The sequence below is a fragment of the Scyliorhinus torazame genome, chromosome 6, assembly GCF_047496885.1.
Source record: "Scyliorhinus torazame isolate Kashiwa2021f chromosome 6, sScyTor2.1, whole genome shotgun sequence".
NCBI classification, from domain to species: domain Eukaryota; kingdom Metazoa; phylum Chordata; class Chondrichthyes; order Carcharhiniformes; family Scyliorhinidae; genus Scyliorhinus; species Scyliorhinus torazame.
The window spans coordinates 207,158,786-207,174,729 of record NC_092712.1 but is presented as its reverse complement, the minus strand read 5'-3'; positions in this window follow the sequence as shown (position 1 = coordinate 207,174,729).

Sequence of the window (15,944 nt, the reverse complement as noted above, 5' to 3'; positions counted from 1 at the left end):
CCCAGTACCAAACCAATGTGGCCTCGCCTCTTGTTGGCCTATCCACATACTGTGTCAGGAAACCCTCCTGCACACATTGGACAAAAACTGACCCATCTAAAGTACTCGAACTATAGTGTTTCCAGTCAATATTTGGAAAGTTCAAGTCCCCCATAACAACTACCCTGTTACCTTCGCTCCTATCCAGAATCAGCTTTGCAATCCTTTCCTCTACATCTCTGAAACTTTTCGGAGGCCTATAGAAAACTCCCAACAGGGTGACCTTTCCTTTCCTGTTTCTAACCTCAGCCCATACTACCTCAGTAGACGAGTCCTCATCAAACGTGCTTTCTGCCACCAATTTACTGTCCTTGACTAACAATGCAACACCTACCCCTCTTTTACCACCTTCCCTGAGCTTACTGAGACATCTAAACCCCGGAACCTGCAAAAACCATTCCTGTCCCTGCTCTACCCATGTCTCCGAAATGGGGCTTGCTCAATGGGGAACAGATCAGGCACAACAGGTTGATGCACACTAAACTGCGATTGAAGAAGATAAATAAAGCATACACCAAATTACTCAGAATGGCAGTGACGAACATGGGCAACTTTGCTGGTTCCACAAATGGCATTGAGATGAATAACCAGTTAATCTGCTACTTGCTTTTGTTGAAGATGCTGCACCAATACCACCCACTCTTCTTTAGTTGTGACATGCGATCTTTCACATCTCTCCGAACCATTCAGAAAGATAGAAGGACATTGATCACTCAAATCTACTCATCACAGATCTGTACTCATTCGTCTAATATGGGGCACAAGATACATAGGCAACAGTTTCAGCAACTACCCTAAACTGATGGATGTATGACAATAAATTTGACATCAATATTGATAATTAAGCCTTAATTATATACTGCAGCAAGTGGATTAAAGTCTCTTTATCCATTTTTTACTTCATTATTCTGAATGGACACATTGGAAAAAGATACGTGCAACCGCCACAAATCAAGCCATCTTCTACCACTAGAATATTAAGAACCAGGACCAATAGGACATGTCAAGTGCTTATAAACACATTAAAAAACCGACTGCTTCCAAGAGCCCAAACATCTCTCAAATAAAAGAATCTAACTCTTGTAATATTTACACAGCTGTCTGAAGAGTCATACTGTTTATTTGGGGTGTTTGAAGGCTCTGAAGCAATCTAGCTTTTAGAATGAGGCTTGTGATTTCATATGTTCATAATGGGCGGCACGGTGGCACAGTGGTTAGCACTGCTGCCTCACAACGCCAGAGACCCAGGTTCAACTCTGACCTTGGCCGACTGTGTGGAGTTTGCATGTTCTCTCCATGTCTGCATGAGTTTCCTTAGGGTACTCCAGTTTCCTCACAGTCCAAAGATGTGAAGGTTAGATCATGCTAAGAAATTGCCCCTTAGTGTCCAGGAATGTATGGATTAGCTGGGGTTACCAAATTGCAGGGGATAGGGTAAGGTGGTCTTTCAGAGGGTACAGACGCAATGGGCTGTAGGGATCCTATGATTTCTATGAAAGTTGATAAGGGGAGGGGATGGGAGTTAAGGCGGGGAGTGAGGGGTTTGTGATGAGCGATAGGCAGGGAAAATATATTTAAATTTTAAAACTTTTTTGACATCCTTTTGAAATTATTTTAAGCCGATGCTTTGGTGAACAGTGGAGGTGTGCCTTTTAATTATTTCAACCTCAGGTCTGTTGATGTGACCCATCTCAAGGCCATTCTTAAGGTGACTGCAAAATTGCACCTCCTGGCAGCCTGGAGTTAGAAACAGGAACACAACTTATGTTTCCTGCCAAAACCGGTTTCCGCTTCACGTGGGAACGTTGAGCCTATGTCTCCCATACTCCATTTATCAGAGGGTTTTAATTACATAATCTCTTCAGCATCTAGTTTGAACAAAAAATGAATTTGCATTTCTTCAAATTTGTGCAAATTGATTCTCAGGTAAGCCCTCTGAGTGTTTCATCATATTCAATGCTACAATTTGACTTCAACTTGAATTTTTGTATATCTAGGATAATTACATTAAGGCACATTTAATTTTTCAGTGTCACTGAAGAGCCGACAGCGCTTATAATTGATAGAAAAAAATGTTACCTGGAAGGTGAAAGGAACTGATGATGACAGTAATAACAATAATAGCCCTAAACATCTGCAGGATTCTATTATATGGCAAGACTGCCCTATTTTTATGCTCCATCCTCTGACATAAAGTTCAGACAGAACCTTGGGGCTGTAGCCAGTTAAAATGGCTAACTCCCGATTTAGAATGGCTAACCCCCGATTTAAAATGGCGAACGGCAAAGGCTGATGGGAAAGTCAGCCAACAGGACACAAACAAGCAGCTGCGGGTTGAGTGTGTATTTACCTCTGGAAAGGCCAGACAAGATTGATACAGGCACCCATCAGCATAACAAAACACCAGCCATCTGCATATTAATGAGCAATCCCCGGGAACAATGAGCAACATTTAGATACATAAAGCCAACCCAGACTCATTGGCGCCAGCAGGAGCCTACACAAAGGGAGGTGAACGACCACCTCAAGACCGCCCATCGATAAGGAATCGCTCCAGCATTGGAGAAAATCGAACCAAGTGATTGGGACAAAGTCCAATCACTTGGAACCAGGTACAGGGTCCGCCCCGAAAGGCGGGAAGCCCTTGGGGACTATAAGAATAGAGTCCAAGTTCAAATCGTTCTTCTTGACCGGGTCACTCAGCAACGCGAACCAACTTCACAGTGACCGGTCCAGCCATCGCTGAAATCCAGTAAGTCTTACTTCAACGCTCGCTACGAGATAGGCGCTCCTAGCTACCAATCTGTACCAACTTCGAATCCCGCAGGCTCAGAACCCGAACGAAAGGCCATTTGGTTCCCTGTCCTGGTGGGCCAGTTCCGAGTTAAGTATTGGCCTGTTAGTCGTAGAAGTAGCTTAGACGTAGAATTTATGCATGAGTAGTGATTACTGTGTATAATAAATGTGCTTTGATTTAAATCTTACTAAGCGGTGTATTGGATTATTGATCATTACTCAGACTTGAACCACGTGGCGGTATCAGAAAGATACCTAGTGACTCAAGAGCAAAGGTGATAAAACAGAGCAATTAAACTAAGGCAAAAGTTAGCAACAGGGCTCTGTCCCAATTGTCGGACAGCCACCCAATTGCACTGATTTTATGGTGTTTCTGAGATTCTCCAGTCTGTCTGTAAGGCAAATGTGTCTAGAGTGGATGGAACAGGAACAGAAGTACCACTTGCTGAGTACATTTTGGACCTGGATTAGTGCTGGGGCTTCAGGACTCCAAAGAAGAGGAAGGATATGGATCCCATCCAAACAATCCACATCACTGAAGGGGCCCTCTCCCTGAAGCAGCTGGAGAGAAAATGCTGTAGTTGAATGTAGTAGGCGGGCTCCAGTGGTGCACCCAAACTGGAGCTTGTGCCTGCCTACCACATGCAATTTCTTCCACTAACCCCACAAACGCTGGCAAGGCTAACACTGCAGGGCATCATTGGGCACAAGCCCAATGTAATCTTGCAGATTCCCTCCTGTGGATTTGGTCCTAATGTTCTATGAAAGAATGACCTACAAACAATACATAAACTTCTAAATAAACATGGCGGAATGAGCATAAGCTTTCTATTGTTCGGATATCTTTGAGGTACACAGATAAGTGTGGTATTTTAAATTTAATCTGGATTAATCCCATATAATATATTGATAGGTTACAGTTTCAAAGTAATCTGTCACCAGATGAAACTGGTTTCTGTGGGCATGGTAATTAGTACACAGAATATGTTCTGCACTAGACTGTTCACATCACTATGTTCAAAAAATAAACTAAACTTTCAGCATGGATTGAATATAATATGAGTAAAATGTTTGGGAGTTAACTGTTATCAAAAAGATCGTTAACTTTGTCAGTAATTAGGGCAGCACAGTGGTTCGCATTGCTGCCGCACGGCGCCGAGGTCCCAGGTTTGATCCCGGCTCTGGGTCACTGTCCGTGTGGCGTTTGCACATTCTCCCCGTGTTTGAGTGGGTTTCGCTCCCACAACCCAAAGATGTGCAGGGTATGGATTGGCCACGCTAAATTGCCCCTTAATTGGAAAAAATGAATTGGGTACTCTAAATTTATTTTTAAAAACTTTGTCAGTAATTATCTCCAGTGCCAACTTATTCCACCTGAATTTCAATTTCTTGACATCAAGGCAACATTTGACTGAATGTGGCATCAAGGAGCTCTATCAAAACTGCGGTCACTGGGAACCAGGGGGAAAACCTTACACTGGTTGGCGTCAAACCTGGCACAAAGGAAGATGGTTGTGGTGGTTGGAGCTCAATCATTTCAGCTCCAGGACATCACTGCCGGAGTTCCTCAGGGTAGTGTCTAAGGACCAACCATCTTCAGCTGCTTCATCAATGACCTTCTTTCCATCATAAGGTCAGAAGTGGGGATGTTTGCGGATGACTGCACCATTCGCGGCTCCTCAGATAGTGAAGCTGTCCATGTCCAAATACAGCAAGACCTGGGCAATATCCAGGCTTGGGCTGAGAAATGGCACGTTACATTCGCGGCACACAAGTGCCAGGCAATGACCATCTGCAACAAGAGAGGATCTAACTCCTTGACATTCAATGGCAATACCATCACTAAATCCACCATGATCAATATCTTGGGGGTTACCATTGACCCGAAATTGAACGAGACTAGCCATATAAATATTGTGGCTATCAGAGATGATCAAAGGCTAGGAATCCTGCGGCGAGTAACTCACCTTCTTACTCCCCAAAGACTGTCAACCATCTACAAGGCACAAGTTAGGAGTATAATGGAATACTCTCCACTTGCTGGATGAGAGCAGCTTCAACGGCACTCAAGAAGCTTGACACCATCCAGAACAAAGCAGCCCACTTGATCGCTACCCCTTCCACAAAGCCCATAAAAATTAATTTAAAAAAAAAAAAATGTTTATTAAGGTATTTGAAAATTTTTCTAAAACTAACAAAGACAATGACATAACATGGTATAATAAACATTTCCACTCCCATCTCAATCTTCACACACCCCAACCATAAAACAACAATCCAACCCTCCACCGTACTCCCCACCGCACCCCCCCCCCCCCCACCCCCCCCCCACCCCCCACCCCACCCATTGGAATGCTGCATCTGCTGACATTTTAATTTTCCATGAGAAAGTCAATGAAGGGCTGCCACCTCCGGGTGAACCCGACCATTGACCCTCTTAAGGCAAACTTTATTTTGTCGAGACTGAGAAACCCAGCCATGTCACTAACCCAGGTCTCTACACTCGGGGGCTTCGATTCCCTCCACATTAACAAGATCTGTCTCCGGGCTACCAGGGAGGCAAAGGCCAAGACGTCGACCTCTTTCGACTAATGAACCCGCGGCTCTTCCGACGACACTCCAAAGATCGCCACCTCCAGACTCGGCACCACCCGTGTTTTTAGCACCGTGGACATTGCCTTAACAAAACCCTGCCAAAACCCTCTAAGCTTTGGGCATGCCCAAAACATTAGCTCGGAGATAGATCTTGTTATGGATCGTGATCCGCTTGAAAAAGGCCTTTGGGATGAAGATGGGGAGGCACTGAAAGACAAACAGAAATCTGGGGAGGACCGCCATTTTCACGGTCTGTACCCTCCCCGTCAGTGATAGTGGGAGCATATCCCATCTCTTAAAGTCCCCTTCCATTTTTTCTACCAACCGGGATACGTTAACTTGTGCAGTGCCTCCCACTCCCGGGCCACCTGGATTCGTAGATATCGAAAGCTCTTCCCTACCATTCTAAGCGGCAGCTCTCCCAGTCCCTTCTCCTGTCCTTTTGTCTGGATCGCGAACATCTCGCTTTTTCCCATGTTCAATTTATACCCCGAAAAATTGCCAAATTCCCCCAGGATTCGCATTACTTCCCCCATCCCCTTCAATGGGTCTGTAATATACAAGAGCAGGTCATCTGCATAAAGCGAGACCCGGTCCCCCCCCACCCCCGAACCAGCCCTTTCCAGTTCCTAGAGGCTCTTAACGCCATGGCCAATGGCTCTATGGCCAGAACAAACAGTAACGGGGAGAGGGGGCACCCTTGCCTTGTCCCTCGGTGTAGTTTAAAGTACCCCGACCTCAGCCGGTTCGTACGCACACTCGCTACTGGTGCCTGATAGAGCAACTGCACCCAATCAATAAAGCCCTCACAAACCCAAACCTTGCCAGCACCTCCCACAGGTAATTCCACTCCACCCGATCAAAAGCCTTCTCCGCATCCATCGCTACCACCACCTCCATCTCCTCTCCATCTGAGGGCATCATAATAACATTTAAAAGCCTTCGAACATTGGCCTTGAGTTGCCTGCCCTTTACAAATCCTGCCTGGTCTTCCCCTATCACCCCTGGGACACAGTCTTCTATCTTTGTGGCCAGTATCTTAGCCAGCAGTTTGGCGTCCACAATTAGTAGAGAAATTGGCCTGTATGACCCGCATTAATCCGGATCCTTCTCCTGTTTCAGGATCAATGAAATTGAGGCCTGCAACATTGTTGAGGGGAGGACTCCCTTCTCTCTTGCTTCATTAAATGTCCACACCAGCAGTGGGCTCAATATCTCTGAAAACTTCTTATAGAATTCCACCGGGTAGCCGTCAGGCTCCGGGGCCTTGCCCAACTGCATGTCCTCCAGCCCCTTGATTTTTCCCTCAATCTCCCAGCCCTTCCACCAGATCCTCATCTACCCTCGGGAACCTCAATTGATCCAAAAACTGCCTCATCCCCTCCACCCCAGCCGGGGTTCCGACTCATATAAATTACTATAGAAGTCCTTAAACACATTGTTCACCCCCGCTGGATCCAAGACAGTATTCCCACCTCTACTCTTTACTTTACCTATCTCCCTGAACGCCTCCCTTTTCCTGAGCTGGTGCGCCAACATTCTGTGTACTCATAAATTGCCCCCCTTGCCTTCCTCAACTGTTCCACCGCTTTCCCTGTGGTCAACAGCCCAAACTCCGCCTGTAACCTCCGCCGCTCCCTCAGTAGCCCCGCGTCCGGGGCCTCCGAGTATCCCTTGTCCACCTGGAGTATCTCCTCCACTAATCTATCCCTTTCAGCCCATTCCACCTTTTCTCTGTGGGCCCGTATCGAGATTAATTCCCCTCTGACCACTGCCTTCAGAGCTTCCCAAACTGTCGCTTCCGAGACCTCCCCCGTATCATTTGTTTCCAGGTAGTTCTGGATGGACTTGTTAACCCGCCCACAGATCGCTTCATCCGCTAGCAACCCCACATCCAGTCTCCACAGTGGGCTTTGCCCTCTCTCCACACTAACCCGTAGATCCACCCAATGCGTGGCATGATCCGATACTGCAATTGCCAGGTACTCAGTATCCACCACCTCCGGTATTAGTGGCCTGCTCAGAACAAAGAAGTCGATGCGAGAGTATACCTTGTGGACATGTGAGAAAAAGGAAAACTCCTTCGCCCTTGGCCATGCAAACCTCCACGGGTCTACTCCCCCCATCTGTTCCATAAACCCCTTCAATTCCTTTGCCGGAGCCTGCCTCCTCCCTGTCCTGGATTTTGACCGGTCCAATTCCGGATCAATGACTGTGTTAAAGTCTCCTCCCATGATCAGGTTATGTGACTCTAAGACTGGGATCTTACCTAAAACCCGCCTCATAAGTTCCACATCATCCCAATTCAGAGCATATATGTTCACGAGTACCACTCGCACCCCCTCCAGCTTCCCACACCATTATGTACCTACCCCCTTATCATAGAATTTACAGTGCAGAAGGAGGCCATTTGGCCCATCGAGTCTGCACCTGCTCTTGGAAAGAGCAACCTACCCAAGGTCAACACCTCCACCCTATCCCCATAACCCAGTAACCCCACCCAACACTAAGGGCAATTTTGGACACTAAGGGCAATTTATCATGGCCAATCCACCTAACCTGCACATCTTTGGACTGTGGGAGGAAACCGGAGCACCCGGAGGAAACCCACGCACACACGGGGAGGATGTGCAGACTCCGCACAGACAGTGACCCAAGCCGGAATCGAACCTGGGACCCTGGAGCTGTGAAGCAATTGTGCTATCCACAAGGCTACCGTGCTGCCCCTTGTCTGACACAATTGTCCCTGCCTCGAATGCCACTCATTTGTTGATCAAGATCGCTACCCCCCCTGGTCTTTGAGTCTAGCCCTGAGTGGAATACTTGGCTGACCCATCCCTTTCTCAATCTCGTCTGGTCTGTAATCTTTAGATGTGTCTCTTGAAGCATTGCCACGTCCGCCTTCAGCCCTCTCAAACGCGCAAACACGCGAGCCCTCTTGACCGGCCCATTCAACCAACTGATGTTCCATGTAAACAGCCTGGTCGGGGGGATTCCAGCCCCCCACCCCAACTCCCCCTGCTGACTAGCCATCACCCTTTTTAGGCCAGCCGCTAGCTTGCGCCCTCCACCTCCTCGAGCCCCCCCTCGGGCAGTCGCCGTTCCGACCTCCCATTTGTCCCCTAGTAACAGTTCCTCCCCTGTCAGCAAAGTAGCTCCCCACTCCTCCCTCCCCCCCTAGCAACAACACTAGAAACCCAACCCCCCAAGTCAAGCTCCAGCTTAACACCTGCTCACCCCCCACTGCGCTTCCGAGAGTCAGCTGACCCATGCTGACTTGATAGCGCCCTCCCCTGGCACCAAGCAGTCTCCCCTCCCCCCCACATGGACAAACATATTAAAAACATCACATTCCCCAGTCAACAAACATCAGTAAAAAAACAGTGAAGAAACAGCCACTTTCGAAAAATAATCGCCCAAAAAGCAGAACCAACCCCAAAGCCCATTCCCCCCTCTAACCAGCTCCCTGCAAGACAAAGTTACCTTTAGCCATCCAAACAGCCCCTTATTGCACATAGCACTACTTATATTTATACAACCCAGCACAACAAATCGCCGCCACAGTACTCTCCTAGGCTTCAGTGTCTTTTAATTCACCTCCAGCCTCTTTTCTTTTATAAAAGTCCATACTTCGTCTGGTGTTTCGAAGTAGAAGTCCCATTCCTTATGTGTGACCCACAGATGGGCTGGGTACAACATCCCAAACTTCACCCCCTTCTTATAGAGGGCCGTTATTGCCCGATTTAACCGCGCCTCTTGGCCAGATCCGCGCCCAGGTCCTGATAAATGCGCAGCTCACAGTTCTCCCATTTGCTGCTCCGTTCCTTGTTGGCCCACCGCAGAACGTGTTCCTTGTCCAGGAAACGGTGAAAGCGTACCATCATCGCCCTCGGCGGCTCGTTCGCTCGGGGCTTCTTCACGAGGCCTCTGTGCGCTCTATCCAATTCCAGGAGCCGAGGGAACGCCCCAGCCCCCACCAACTTCTCCAGCATATCCGTCACATAAGTCCTCGCATCCGATCCCTCACTGCCTTCAGGGAGCCCGACAATTCTAAGATTCTGCCTCCTGGACCTGTTCGCCAGGTTCTCCAGCCTCTCCTGCATTCTTTTCTGGCGGTCGTTCACCATCTCCACCTTGGTCTCCAGCACAGTTATGTACTCCTCGTGCTCGGACACCTTTTTCTCCATCTCCTGGATCGCTCTTCCCTGGGTCTCTTGATTCTGCACAACTTGATCAATCGAAGCCTTAGTAGGGTTCTGTGTGTCCTTCTTCAACTTGGCGAAGCAACCTTCGAAAAACTTCACCAGCTGCTCCGTCGACCACTGTGCCGTCTCCCCACGGCCCCGCTGCTCCGTCATGCTGTCCCGTGTTAGCAGCTCTGCTCGCGTCTTCCTCATAGGACTTTGTCTTCTCACACGGCCACTTCTGGTCCAATTCTCCACTCACCGGAGGGGGATTTCTCCTTACTGTCTCACTCTTCACCGATTTATCCCTCGGCAGGGGGTGGGGTGGGCCGCAAAGGAAGGAGGGGCGGAGTTGGGGGAGGGGAAGGGTGGTGCATTGTTGGGGGACAGGGGGCAACCACGCATGACTCTACCATGCCAACCCCTGGGTTGTGAGCACCAGTTCCGGGGGGGGGGCAACCCTTGTCCCTGCCCGTCTGCCCCACCGACCACCCATGGCTCCCACCGACTGATGAGGTCTCTGAACCGTGCAGCTGAAGGCTATTGCTGAATTGGCTATCATAGTTAAGTGCGCACTTCACACATCCCAAGTGGATTCCTGTGGGTGGGCAGGCCTTGTAGCATGTGCACATTATTGCCTGGCATCCCAGACCGTGATGCCTGGTCACTCTGCCTGAACACTGCGGGAGGCAACGCCACAACGCAGCAGCAGAAATGCAAATACCCAGGGGATGGGCCCCAGCACCGGGACATGTCCATGGCCAGAGGGTGGGTGAGTGCAACAGGGACGGGACCAGCGCCGGGTCCAGGCAATGTTATGTATGGGTCAGGGGACAGGGGAACAGGGTCTGGGTTCCGTTGAGGGGGGGCCGCAGCAGCCGGGTGGGCGTGGGCAGAGCGTGCCGGGTGTGGGTGAGTGGGAAGGGGGGTGAGTTCAAAGGGGGAATGGGGCGGAAGCCACTGCTATTTGTCAGTCTAACACCCTCTCCCAATTCCTTACAGATATTGAACGGTATTGACGGTATTTTTGACCCCGCAGAACAGGCCCGAGTGGTGCTGCTGGTTGGCCGTGCAGCCAGGTGCCGGAGACGGCGGCAGCAGCAGCATCTGCAGATGCTCAACATGGCGGTCCACATGCAGGGACCCACCCCACACCCTGAGGACCCGGCCATACATTATGCCAGGGCGAGGCCCAGAGGGGAAGTCCCACGATAGCCCAGGTCATTCGAGCAGATGACGGACAGCGCGTGCTGCAGGAGGTTCTGCCTCAACAAGGAGATGGTGCGGCACCTGTGCCATGACCCCACGGCCCTGGGACCACGTGGAGGAGGAGACACTTGTTTCGGTGGCCATCAAGGTCACCGAGGCTCTAAACCTTTACACCTCGGGATCATTTAAGGGCTCAAGTGGGGACCGGTGTGTCATCTCTCAGGCCACAGCCCATAGGTGCATCTGGCAGGATATCCTGTTTGCCCAGGCGGAAAACTATATCAACTTTGACACGAACCAAGTCCTACAAGATCCCCGGGCAGCAGGATTCTCCACCATCGCCGGGATTCTCCAGGTCCAGGGGCTGATAGACTGCATGCTTGTCACCTTACGCTCACTGGGCCATTTGGGAGTGCCCGACATTAACAGGAAGGGGTTCCATTCCCTGAACATCCAGCTTGCGTGTGTTCTGTAAATGCACGCTTCCCAGGGAATGTGCACAACAGCTACATCCTGGGGCAGTCATTCCCGGCCTCTTCGTGGACCATCCCCAGATGGCCGGTTGGCTCCTGGGGATTAAGGGGCACCTGCTGAGGGCCTAGCTAATGATGCCTGTACAACAGCCGAAGACCTAAGTGGGGGCCCGGTACAACAAGACCCATGTGGCCACCCGAGCTGCCATTGAGCGGTGCATTGGATTGCTTAAAATGCGCTTCCGACCCCTCCGGTGGTGCCCTGCAGTACACCCTCTAAAGGGTCACCCGCTTTGTGGTGGTCTGCTGTGTCCTCCACAAGCTTGCACATCAGTGGGGCGATGTGCTGGAGGGGTAGGGATACGGTGTGGGGTGGGGGCGGGGGTGGGGGGGGGGAACGGGACATGTGGCACCTCAGACCAGCAGACCAGCAGGGGCTGGAGGACAATCCTGGGGAGGAACGCTGGACCAGCCAGAGGCTGCAGACAGGCAGCAGTGGCGAGGGTCCGGCAAGCCCGGAGGGCTAAGAAGGCCCTCATAACCCCCTGCTTCACATAGGGCGTGATGTGGTCCACCATTGCCTCTTTCCCCACACATCCCTCCCCCAATTTCCCACCCACCCAGGGTCTCTGTTACCTCACTCCAGAATGCTGGGACTGTGTTGGTACTGTCAGTGGGTCACTGTCGAGGGCAAGGGGGGTGACGATAACCGGCAGAGAGCTGAACGCTGGTGCTGCTCAATCTGAACTCTGCCTGCCTGTTGAGTGCACACTCACAGCCATTACCTGGGGGTGGTGGTCACGTGGGGAATGCCCGGAGACAGTTTGGAGGTCAGCCCACAGTGCGGAAGAAAGTGACAGAGTCATCATACTGATTGTGGTGAAGGGTTTTTAATGTTTCACAAGTGCCCAACACCCTACTCTCCCCCCACTCCCTCACCCACCTTCACCCCCTACCTACGACCACCCACTCCCCCCTCCCAAAGTGCCCTCTCAGTGATCTTCGACTTCCTTGCTCTACTGCTAGTTCTGGGGGTAACCCCAGGATGCACATCAGAGGTGGAGGCAGCCAGCTGCTTACCACATCCCATGGCCTTCGAACCCCTTCGTCCTCTGGGGGCTCTGGGGCACCGCCGTACTTGTTGGTGGCACAGGCACAAACGTGCTGCCCTGTCCCATGTGCTGACTGTGAGAGGCGGCGTTGTCAAAGCGGTGAACTCAGCGGAGCTGCTGGCCACTATCCCACACCATGAGACAGATCCTCGTTGGCACCCATTGCCCCACCCAGTTACTGCCCATAGGGCACTGGGTTCACTTGAGCCCCAGCTGCCCCTGCATTATCAGGCTCTGCCAGCCCTGGCGGCTCCCCATTGTCTGCACCATCATGTCAATGCCCTCGGCGATGTTTGTCAGTGATTGGGCCACGCTCTGCAGAGGTGGCGAGGGAAATTGCAAATGCACTCGTGATAATTTACCAAAATTCACTAGACTCTGGGTTGGTCCCGGCGGATTGGAAATTAGCAAACGTGACACCACTGTTTAAAAAGAGGTAGGCAGTAAGCGGGTATTATAGGCCAGTTAGCTCAACTTCGGTAGTAGTGAAGATGCTGGAATCTATTATCAAGGGAGAAATAGCGAGGCATCTGGATGGAAGTTGTCCCATAGGACAGACTCAACATGGGTTCATAAAGGGCAGGTCGTGCCTAACTAATTTAGTGGAATTTTTTGAGGACATTACCAGTGCGGTAGATAACGGGGAGCCAATGGATGTGGTATATTTGGATTTCCAGAAAGCTTTGGACAAGGTGTCACACAAAAGGTTGCTGCATAAGATAAGGATGCATGGCGTTAAGGGTAAAGTAGTAGCATGGATAGAGGATTGGTTAATTAATAGAAAGCAAAGAGTGGGGATTAATAGGTGTTTCTTTGGTTGGAAATCAGTAGCTAGTGGTGTCCCTCATGCATCATTGTTGGGCCCACAATTGTTCCCAATTTACATAGATGATTTGGAGTTGGGGACCAAGTGCAATGTGTCCAAGTTTGCAGACGACACTAAGATGAGTGGTAAAGCAAAAAGTGCAGAGGAAACTGGAAGTCTGCAGAAAGATTTGGATAGTTTAAGTGAATGGGTTAGGGTCTGGCAGATGGAATACAATGTTGACAAAAGGTTATCCATTTTGGTAGGAATAACAACAAAAGGGATTACTATCTAAATGATAAAATATTAAAACATGCTGCTGTGCAGAGAGACCTGGGTGTGCTAGTGCAGGAGTCGCAAAAAGTTGGTTTACAGGTGCAACAGGTGATTAAGAAGGTGAATGGAATTTTGTCCTTCATTGCTAGAGGGATGGAGGTTAAGATTAGGGAGGTTATGCTGCAATTGTATAAGGTGCTAGTGAGGCCACACCTGGAGTATTGTATTCAGTTTTGGTCTCCTTATCTGAGAAAGGACGTACTGGCACTGGAGGGTGTGCAGAGGAGATTCACTCGGTTAATCCCAGAACTGAGGGGGTTGGGTTACGAGTAGAGGTTGAGTAGACTGGGACTGTACTCGTTGGAATTAAGAAGGATGCGGGGGATCTTCTAGAAACATATAAAATTATGAAGGGAATATATAGGATAGATGCAGGGCAGTTGTTTCCACTGGCGGGTGAAAGCAGAACTAGGGGGCATAGACTCAAAATAAGAGGAAGTAGATTTAGGACTGAGTTTAGGAGGAACTTCTTCACCCAAAGGGTTGTGAATCTATGGAATTCATTGAATATTTTCAAGATAAAGATAGATAGGTCTTTTAAGAATGAAGGAATAAAGGATTCTGGTGCTCGGGTGGGAAAGTGGAGCTGAGTCCACAAAAGATCAGCCATGATCTCAGTGAATGGCGGAGCAGGCTTGAAGGGCCAGATGGCCTACTCCTGCTCCTAGTTCTTATGTTCTTATGTCTTGGCAATGCCCACCTGCGACTGGGGCAAGCTCCACATCGCCTCATCAATGCCAGTCTGGTACTGGGTCACGTCCCCCAGTGAGTCGGACATTCTGCTGAGGCCATCAGCCCTGGCCGTCATCGACTGAGCCACGCCTTCGACGCCTCCATTAATGCTGTTGACATTGTGCACCAGGCTCTCCACTGCGGTCACCAGTCTAGCAGTGTTGGCCTCGCTGCCACGCATTGCCGGCGTCATTTCCTGTGGCCATATCCTCTGGGACTCCTCCAATCGGCTATGGACCTGCTGGAGTGTCACTGACATCTCCCTTTGAATATCCCAGCCACTTCCTAACGTCTCCATGAGCTCCGGGATATCCTCGTCCAGTGGCTCAGCATCTGGCTGGGATACAGCTGGATCCTGGGATCCAGCAGACCTCTAACTGCTGCCTCGCCTGGGGGTTCCTGCCTCCACCTGATGTGCATCTGCAACAATATAGTGCTCACCAGAATGTGCCCCAGAAGCCTGGCCACTAACGTTGCCCACCGAGGTGTGTGTCTCTGTGCTGGTGGAGGGTGGGGATGACAGCTGTGACGCGTCGATTGTGACATCCTCAGCGCTCTCCTCTGAGGTGGCCTCATGGGAGGCAGGGGAGAGGGCCACCCCAGATGGGCCGGCGCCGCTGTCTGGCGGACCTGCAGGAGAATGGACATGTGGTCAGTGGGAGTGATGGGTCAGTCTGTATGGCATTAACAAGTTACGTTTGACAGGTCCTACTGGTGGATCCCAGTGGATCCTCACTTCTGCTGCGTCCGCCAACCTCCGTCTTGGTGACCGCTCTGCCCTAGGTCACCCCCGTCACCTCCAGGGCCCGTTCTTTGAAGGTGGTGAAGATTCTAATGTCCAGCATCCCTCCGCCAGTCTGGGCCCTCTCCCGGTGATTGTGGGAGAGCTTCTCCTGTGGAGACACAGAGAGGGCATCGCTCACCGCAGGTGTGGTTCACTATGGTTGGGGGATGGTGGTGAAGGGAGTGGTTGGTGGGGAGGTGGTGAAGGAAGGGTTGGGGGGATTGGAGGGAGGGGGTGATGTTAAGGGGGGGTTGGGGGAGCACATGGAGGGGTTGGGGTCTGCTCGATTGGGGGCGGAATGGTCTTGGAGGGGGATGGCAGCAATTCACCCGTGCTGCCCAGTGGTAGGTTGTTGACCTTTATGCCGCACAAGTCCTGGTCACGCTGCCCGAGCTGACGGCCACTGGCACTTTGCCCCAAGCAGCACTGGCTGTCCTGTGGCTCACCCTCCGTGACCCTCGGGGGGACAGGACATCCCTCCTGGCCTCAACTGCATCCGGGAGCCTTTCCAGGTCCTCGTCTCCAAACCCTGAGCCCGGGCGTCTCGGCGCCATGGCTGTGAGCTGGCTTGCCCAAGTGCAGCTTAAGTGCTGCTTGACCTTTCAGTGGGGTGCTGGGGTGCGCGGTCCCAGCAAATTGGCTGGCGAGCCTTCATTTGCGGTATGAAGCCCATGGGCCTCATTAACATTAAGTGGACCAATTAGCGTTGTATTGCATTGCCAGCCGAGCGCCGGAAGTTTGCGGCAGTTCCCGTTTGCTATTACACTTAGAAATCTTTCTTTCTGGAGAATCGCGCCGTACGACTCCAAGTGCCTGAATTTAATCCCTGTCACTAGTGTGATGTCTGCCAATCTTAAAAATGCTGGAAACTTATACCAT